Source organism: Primulina tabacum, chromosome 2 (assembly GCF_025594145.1).
Source record: "Primulina tabacum isolate GXHZ01 chromosome 2, ASM2559414v2, whole genome shotgun sequence".
NCBI classification, from domain to species: domain Eukaryota; kingdom Viridiplantae; phylum Streptophyta; class Magnoliopsida; order Lamiales; family Gesneriaceae; genus Primulina; species Primulina tabacum.
In genome coordinates this window covers 15,649,034-15,657,024 of record NC_134551.1, presented here as the reverse complement: position 1 = coordinate 15,657,024, position 7,991 = coordinate 15,649,034, and the positions used below count along the sequence as shown (strand labels likewise).

At 30.5% G+C, this 7,991-nt stretch overlaps 1 pseudogene; it reads left to right on the top strand.

The window, feature by feature from the left end:
- Positions 1-624: 624 nt before the first annotated feature.
- LOC142537537 (uncharacterized) lies at positions 625-7,935 on the top strand (annotated as a pseudogene).
- The last annotated feature ends 56 nt before the right edge of the window (positions 7,936-7,991 follow it).

Below are 7,991 nucleotides of genomic sequence, written 5' to 3'. Positions count from 1 at the left end.
TATTCGAGTATCTGAAAATAATTTAAAAATGGATGATAATTCAAATAATCAAGATAATAATAATAATAATAATAATAATCAAGAACATGATCAATTAAGATCACTTAGGCACCATATGAATCCTATTAGAACTAGTGCCCATCTTGTTTAGTTTTTCCTCCTGATGCATCTAATTTTAATTTTAAACCTCAAATTATTCAACTTTTACCAAATTTTCATGGCTTAGATTCTGAAAATCCATATTTACATCTAAGAGAATTTGAGGAAGTTTGTAACACTTATAATTATCAAAATTGTAGCATGGATATAGTTCGATTAAAGCTTTTCACTTTTTCTTTAAAAGATAAAGCTAAAACATGGCAACGAAATTTGAGATCGAGTTCAATAAGGTCATGGGAAGAAATGCAACAATAATTTCTTAAAAAGTTTTTCCCTTCCCATAGAACAAACTCTTTTAAAAAATAAATTACAACTTTTTCTCAAAAACAAGGAGAAACATTTTATCAATGTTGGGATAGATAGGATAGATATAAAGAATTACTTAATACATGCCCACATCATGGTTTTGAAACATGGAGAATAGTTTCTTACTTTTATGAAGGTCTTATACCTAAAGATAGGCAAATGATAGAATTCATGTGTAATAGAACTTTTGAAGATAAAAACCCAAATGAAGCTATGAATTATTTGGATTCATTAGCAGAAAATGCTCAAAATTGGGATAATATAAGCACAATTGAACCATCAACAACTAAAATCAATAATTCACAAATGGAGGTGGTATCTATAATCTTAAAGATGATATAGATATTCAAGCTAAAGTTGCATCTTTAGTAAGAAAAATTGAGTCGTTAGAAATGAAAAAGAGTGGTCAATTAAAAAGTATTCAAGAAATTGTTTGTCATATATGTGATACACATGATCATTCTACAAAAGATTGTCCAACATTACCTTCATTTAAAGAATGTCTCATGAACAAGCAAATTATGTTAACAATTATAAAAAAACCAATACTAGATCCTTTTTCACCATCATATAATCCTGGATGGAAAAATCATCCTAATTTTAGTTGGAGGAATGATAATAATGCACAACCCTCACAACAATATTTTCAAAATAACCAAAATCATCAAGGTTATATTTCTTATGTTACACCTCCAAGAAAAAACTTTGAAGATGTAATTCATGCATTTATCCAAAAGCAAGAGTCTATCAATATTCAAAACAGTCAATCTATGAGTGATTTGAAAGAAACTCTTGCAAAATATGCATCTGCACTTAATATTCATGAAAAAGAAAAATTTCCATCTCAACCTCAACCTAATCCTAAAAATCAAAATCGAGAATCAAAAAATGAAAAAATTGATCAAATAAAATCTATTATTACCCTTAGAAGTGGTAAAATAGTTAATGATCCATATAATAATGAAAACAAGGATCATTTAAATTCAAAGAGTAAGGATGATAATCCTGATACTTTTGAGGATGATGATACCTTAAATTCTAAGAATAATATGGTAAATGATAAATCATCTGAAATAGTAAATGAGTCAAATAAACCTCCACCATTTCCTCATGCATTAACAAATCATAAAAAACAAAAAACTGATTCTGATATCTACGAAGTTTTTAAACAAGTAAAGATAAATATTCCATTATTAGATGATATTAAACAAGTACCTTCCTATGCAAAATTATTAAAAGACTTATGTACTGTGAAGAGAAAATTGCATGTCAATAAGAAAGCATTCTTGACCGAACAAGTAAATTTTATTCTTCAAAACAATTCTAGTTTAAACTATAAAGATCCTGGTTGTCCAACAATTTCATGTATTATTGGAGAAAATAAAATTAAAAAAGCTTTGTTAGATTTGGGAGCAAGTATGAATTTACTTCCTTATTCAGTTTATGAAAAACTTAATTTAGGATAATTAAAACTCACTTCTGTTACTCTCTTACTGGCGGATAGGTCAATCAAAATACCTAGAGGTATTATAGAAGATGTGTTGGTTCAAGTTGATAAATTCATATATCATGTAGATTTTATTGTTTTGGATACACAACCAATAGAAGTACATAATGAAATTCCAGTAATATTGGAACGACCATTTCTAGCAACTTCAAATGATTTAATTAATTGTCGAAATGGAATAATGAAATTGTCTTTTGGAAACATGAATTTAGAACTTAATGTGTTCAATTTATGTAAACAACCAAGTATAAATGAAAATGAATATGATAATGAAATAGAAACAATTGTGGAAGAAAATGTACAAGAAGAAAATCAACAATCTGAAGTTTTTTCAATTGAAAGTTTTGAGTTTGAAAATAATTTTAAAGAAGATGATAATACAAAACTTGAATTAAAAGTTTTACCATTAGAATTGAAATATGTATTTCTTGGTGAAAATAAAACATTCCCTGTTGTAATTTCTTCCACTATTTTACCAAATCAAAAAGAATATTTAATTAATTTACTTAAAAAATATAAAAATGCAATTGGATGGACTTTGAAAGATATAAAATGTATACATCCTTTAATTTACACACATATAATTCACTTGGAAGAAAATGCTAAAACATATCAACAACCACAAAGAAGGTTAAATCCACATATGAAGGAAGTTGTTAAGAATAAAGTATTAAAACTATTAGATGCTGGAATTATCTATCAAATCTCAGATAGTAAATGGGAAAGTCCAACACAAGTAGTACCTAAAAAGTCAGGTATCACTGTTATAAAAAATGATAAGGGAAAGTTATTACAAGCAAGGATTCAATCTAGTTGGCGTATGTGTATTGATTATAGAAAATTAAATGATGCAACTAGAAAAGATCATTTCCCACTACCATTTTTAGATCAAATTCTGGAAAAAGTAGCAGGTAATTCTTATTACTGTTTTCTTGATGGGAATTCGGGGTAATATTAAATACCTATATCATTATAAAATCAAGAAAAAACTACTTTCACTTGACCTTTTGGAACTTTTGCATTTAAAAGAATGCCATTTGGTTTATGTAATGCTCCGACTACTTTTCAAAGATGCATGTTAAGTTTTTTCGGTGATATGATTGAAGAATTTGTAGAAGTTTTTATGGATGATATAACTGTTTTTGGAAACTCATTTGAAAATTGTCTTAAAAACCTAGAAGAAGTATTAAAAAGATCTGAAGAAAAAAATCTTGTTTTAAATTGGGAAAAATGTCATTATATGGTTAAATCTGGGATTGTTTTAGGACATGTGATATCTGAAAAAGTAATTGAAGTTGATAAAGCCAAAGTTGATGTTATTGCTAATTTAACATAACCAAAAACAGTCAAAGAAGTTCGATCATTCTTGGGTCATGCAGGATTTTATAGAAGGTTTATAAAAAATTTCAGTATAATATCTAAACCAATTTCAAATCTTTTAACAAAAGATACACAATTTGAATGGACTCAGAAATGTAAAAATGCTTTTAAAAAAATTATTAATCTTTTAGTTACATCACCTATTTTACAACCTCCAGATTGGTCTTTACCATTTGAATTAATGTGTGATGCAAGTGATTATACTATATGAGCTGTGTTAGAACAAAGAAAAGAAGTAAAACCTTATGCAATCTATTATGCTAGTAGAATCTTAAATAGTGCCCAAATAAATTATTCAACTACTGAAAAAGAATTATTTTCACTAGTATTTGCATTAGATAAGTTTCGATCTTACTTAATTGGTTCTACTACTATTGTTTACACTGATCATTCTGCCGTAAAATATTTATCAAATAAAAAAGATGCTAAGCCAAGATTAATATGATGGATTTTATTGTTACAAGAATTTGATATTATAATTAAAGATAAAAAAGGAAAAAAATGTCGTAGCCGATCATTTATCTAGAATAATGACTGAATCATCTCATAATGAAATACCAATAAATGAAAATTTTCCAGATGATCAGTTGTTTTATGCTACTATTATTGCATGGTTTGCTAACATTGTAAATTTTCTTGTGACAAATAAAATTCCTTCTCATTGGAATTCACAGGATAAGAATAAATTCTTGATAGAAGTTAAAAAATTTTATTGGGATGATCTTTACTTGTTTAAGTATTGTCCTGACCAAATTTTTCGACGATGCATACCCGACAATGAAGTAAGTAATGTTGTTAAATTTTGTCATTCTGAAGCATGCGGAGGTCATTTTTCATCCAATAAAATAGCTACAAAAATCTTACAATGTGGATTTTATTGGCCGTCTTTATTTAAATATATGCATTTATTTTGCAAATCTTATGAAAACTGTCAGAAGATGGGATCAATTTCAAAACGAAACATGATGTCTTTAAATCCAATCATAATTATTGAAATATTTGATAGTTGGGGGATAGATTTTATGGGTCCATTTCCATTATCTTTTGGATTTACCTATATTTTAGTCGATGTTGATTACGTTTCAAAATGGATTGAAGCAATTGCATGTAAAACTAATGATCATAAAGTTGTTATAAAATTTTTAAAAGAAAATATTTTTATCCGATTTGGAATACCTAGAGCAATAATTAGTGATGAAGGAAGTCATTTTATAAATAAATCATTTTCTTCTTTGTTAAGAAAATATGACATTACACATAAAGTTTCTACCCCATATCATCCTCAAAGTAATGGTCAAGTTGAACTTGCAAATAGAGAAATCAAACAAATTTTAGAAAAAATAGTTAATCCAAATCGAAAAAATTGGTCTTTAAGATTAACTGATGCATTATGGGTATATAGAACTGCATTTAAAACATCATTAGGGATGTCACCATATAGGTTAGTTTTTGGTAAGCATTGTCATTTATTTGTTGAACTTGAACATAAAGCTTATTGGGACGTTGAACTTGAACATAAAGCTTGTTGAGCAATTAAAGCATTTAATATTAATTTAGATGATGCATCTAAATTAATAAAATTGCAATTAAATGAACTTGAAGAATTAAGAAATGATGCATATAAAATTTAAAGATTTATAAAGATAAAACTAAAGCCTTTCATGATAAAAATATTATGAGAAAGCCATTTGAAATTGGACAAAAAGGTTTTACTTTATAATTCTCGTTTGCATTTATTTCCAGGAAAACTAAGATCGAGGTGGTCAGGACCATTTATAGTTAAATTTGTTTATCCTCATGGTGCGTGTATTATGAATCTTCGTAAATATTTTGCTTGTTTACCTGATAATGCGCTGAAAAAAATATATAAAGTTAGATGTGAGCGACTAAGGTTGATGTCTTATGGCATACCGAATGATGTCCATTTGATAATTGAAGCAAAAGTCCGATTGGTTTGGGAAGCAAGTGAAATAATAATAAGACATATGCCAGGATTTGGTAAAAGCACATATGACAAAAAGCTGCATTGCCCGAATTTTGAAAAAAATAAAATTGTGGCAGTAGTTGTGATGGTTTATGGCTTTACGTTATGGTATGAATGATAATGAATGTTATAGAATTGAATAGATAATGGATGGGTAGAATCAAAGGTTGAATTTGAGCTAAATAGGTAATGGAAGTGCAGAAACGGTATGAAAAATGTGGCAGTAGTTGTGGTTTTTAGCATAATGTTTTGTATATTGATCCAATTGATGTGAGGCCACTTTCATTAGAAAGATAAGACATAAGGCTATAACTTTCCTATTTTGAGTTTTGGTCAAATCATTAGGGAAGACGAGCCAAAAGCGCCCCGAAGTGTGTCATGTGTATCGTCGTTCCTACAATGACACATGTTGGGAGATTGAGCAAAACTTTTTACTCAGACCTCCAAGTGACATGAGGCCAATTGGAGATGCAAGCCAAGACATAGGGCTACAACTTTCTAGTTTACCACTTTCGCAAATTTTGAAGTTAAAAATGCGTTTTGGACAGAATACAGCGCGCCCCTGCGCCAGATCCCGCGCGATGGCGCGCCCATTGCTGAAATTTTGGTGTTTGGGCAGTATGGTACGCGCCCCTGCACCAAAACACGCGCCATGGCGCCCAGCACTTGTACAAAAAACGTGTTTTGAGGTTTGGATGGTATATATTAGATTGAGGAATGATTTTTGTATCATTTCTTCTCATCCTCATTTCTCTCCATCGGTTTAGAGCTAAGGGTCCTCATTTCTTCTTCAATCCAATTTCTTCCAAGACATTAATATTTGATTGAAGCCTTAATCTTTGCTTGGAGATTAGAAGTTCTTCTCCTCAAGAGTTTAGAAGCAAGGTAAGAAAGCTTATTTCCTTGGGTTAGTGATTGAAGGGAAAACAATGGGTTGTTTGGTTTGAGTGTTGAGGTAAAGTTGTTAATATAATGATTGATGGTATTGTATGTATTGATATTTTGGAAAAGAAATGGAATTGTAGAGGAGCTAACTCTTTAGCACGCACGTCACGTGTTTGATAAAATGATTCAATGAATGTTTTTATGTCATATTACGGTTAAGAAATGATATGGATTCCTTCTTTACACAATTGTTGGGATTTGAGTTTTCTTGAATATCCAAATTGCGGATCTTGATTCGAAGCATTATTGAATTAATTATGAATTTTGTACAGAAATTGCTCTGTTTTGATAAATGATACGAGTTCTCGAGTTATAGTAGAATTCAGAGGTTCAAGACTTCTCACCTACACATTTCGATCTTCTTTTGGTAATATTTGAAAGGTATGTTACGGTCGGTAACATACGAGGTAAAAGTATCATTTTTATTTTAAATTGAAAATTCTATGGCTTGATGAAATACTTGTGATTTTTGATGATTGATATTTTGAGATGAGCTTATTATGATATTGACTTGATGAGATTGAAATGCATCATTGCATTGCATATTGAGCCACTTTTCGATTCAGATTTGATATGGCGGAGGTCGCCTTAATATATTGATATGTTGGACGTATGGGGCTATAGTTGAGTTGGCATAGTGTATGCGGAGGTCGCTGCTATGGCCTGAACACTCTCTATAGGCGCACCATAGTCCTGGGATTGTAGAACACAGCACCCCACCTCGAGCGGATGAGTCGGTTGATGTTGCTGGGGGATTCTCTTTGGGTACCCTATGACCAAATGATTCACTTGATCTTGAAATTTATTGATAGCCCACAGCTTCTGATCATGCATTGCATTATATTGCATCTTTATGGATTTATATGAACTATTTTGAAAATTAAATTCTCATATGTTATTGATTGTATCATACTGGGTTTATACTCACCGGCACGTCGGCTACCTCTTGTTTTCATGTGCTTGACGGTAGGTGAGTCTAGGCTTGGGATGCCAGAGTCCAGTTCCAGGCGAGGAGATACGAGTTAGAGTGGGATTCTCGGGTCTTAGGAGCTATTTGATGATGTTTGGATTACTTTTGTTCACTAGTTATTTTGACATGTTGAAAATTATATTTCAAACTTTTAAGATATTTAAATTATTCTAACGATGTTTATGTCAGTTTGTGAACAAGAAATTATATATTTTATTAAATCGTTTGGTTTGATACATTTAAAATTATTAGTATTAGATATCGGACCAGGGGCACCACAAAGCGAAGAGCTAAACGTATAGGTGGATGTCATAAATGTGTAAGGTGGACTTGAAAGGGGAAATGCAAAAATGTTGGAATGAAATCAATGAATAGAGAAGATAAAATTTTATTCATTAAGAATGGTTTGAGTAAAGAACCTTTGGATAATTTTCTAGAGGTTCTCGATACGCATTCTAGTGGGTACGTGCAAAATGAACTTCTTAAATTATGGTGGCAATTTCAACGTGAGGAATATCAATATGGACAGTGGAATCAACCTTACAAAGATTCTACTGTTGTAACACATATCTGTTTAGATAAGTAAATATATATATACAATTTCGTCTTGGGAATCTAACGTTAAAAGACCCTGTTTGCCAATTTTTAAGAAAATTGGATGAGAAGCATATCCTCGAGTCATAGAAGGTGTTGAAGCCGTTACTGAACGTAATCAGAGGAAGATGTGAGCCACAATCACA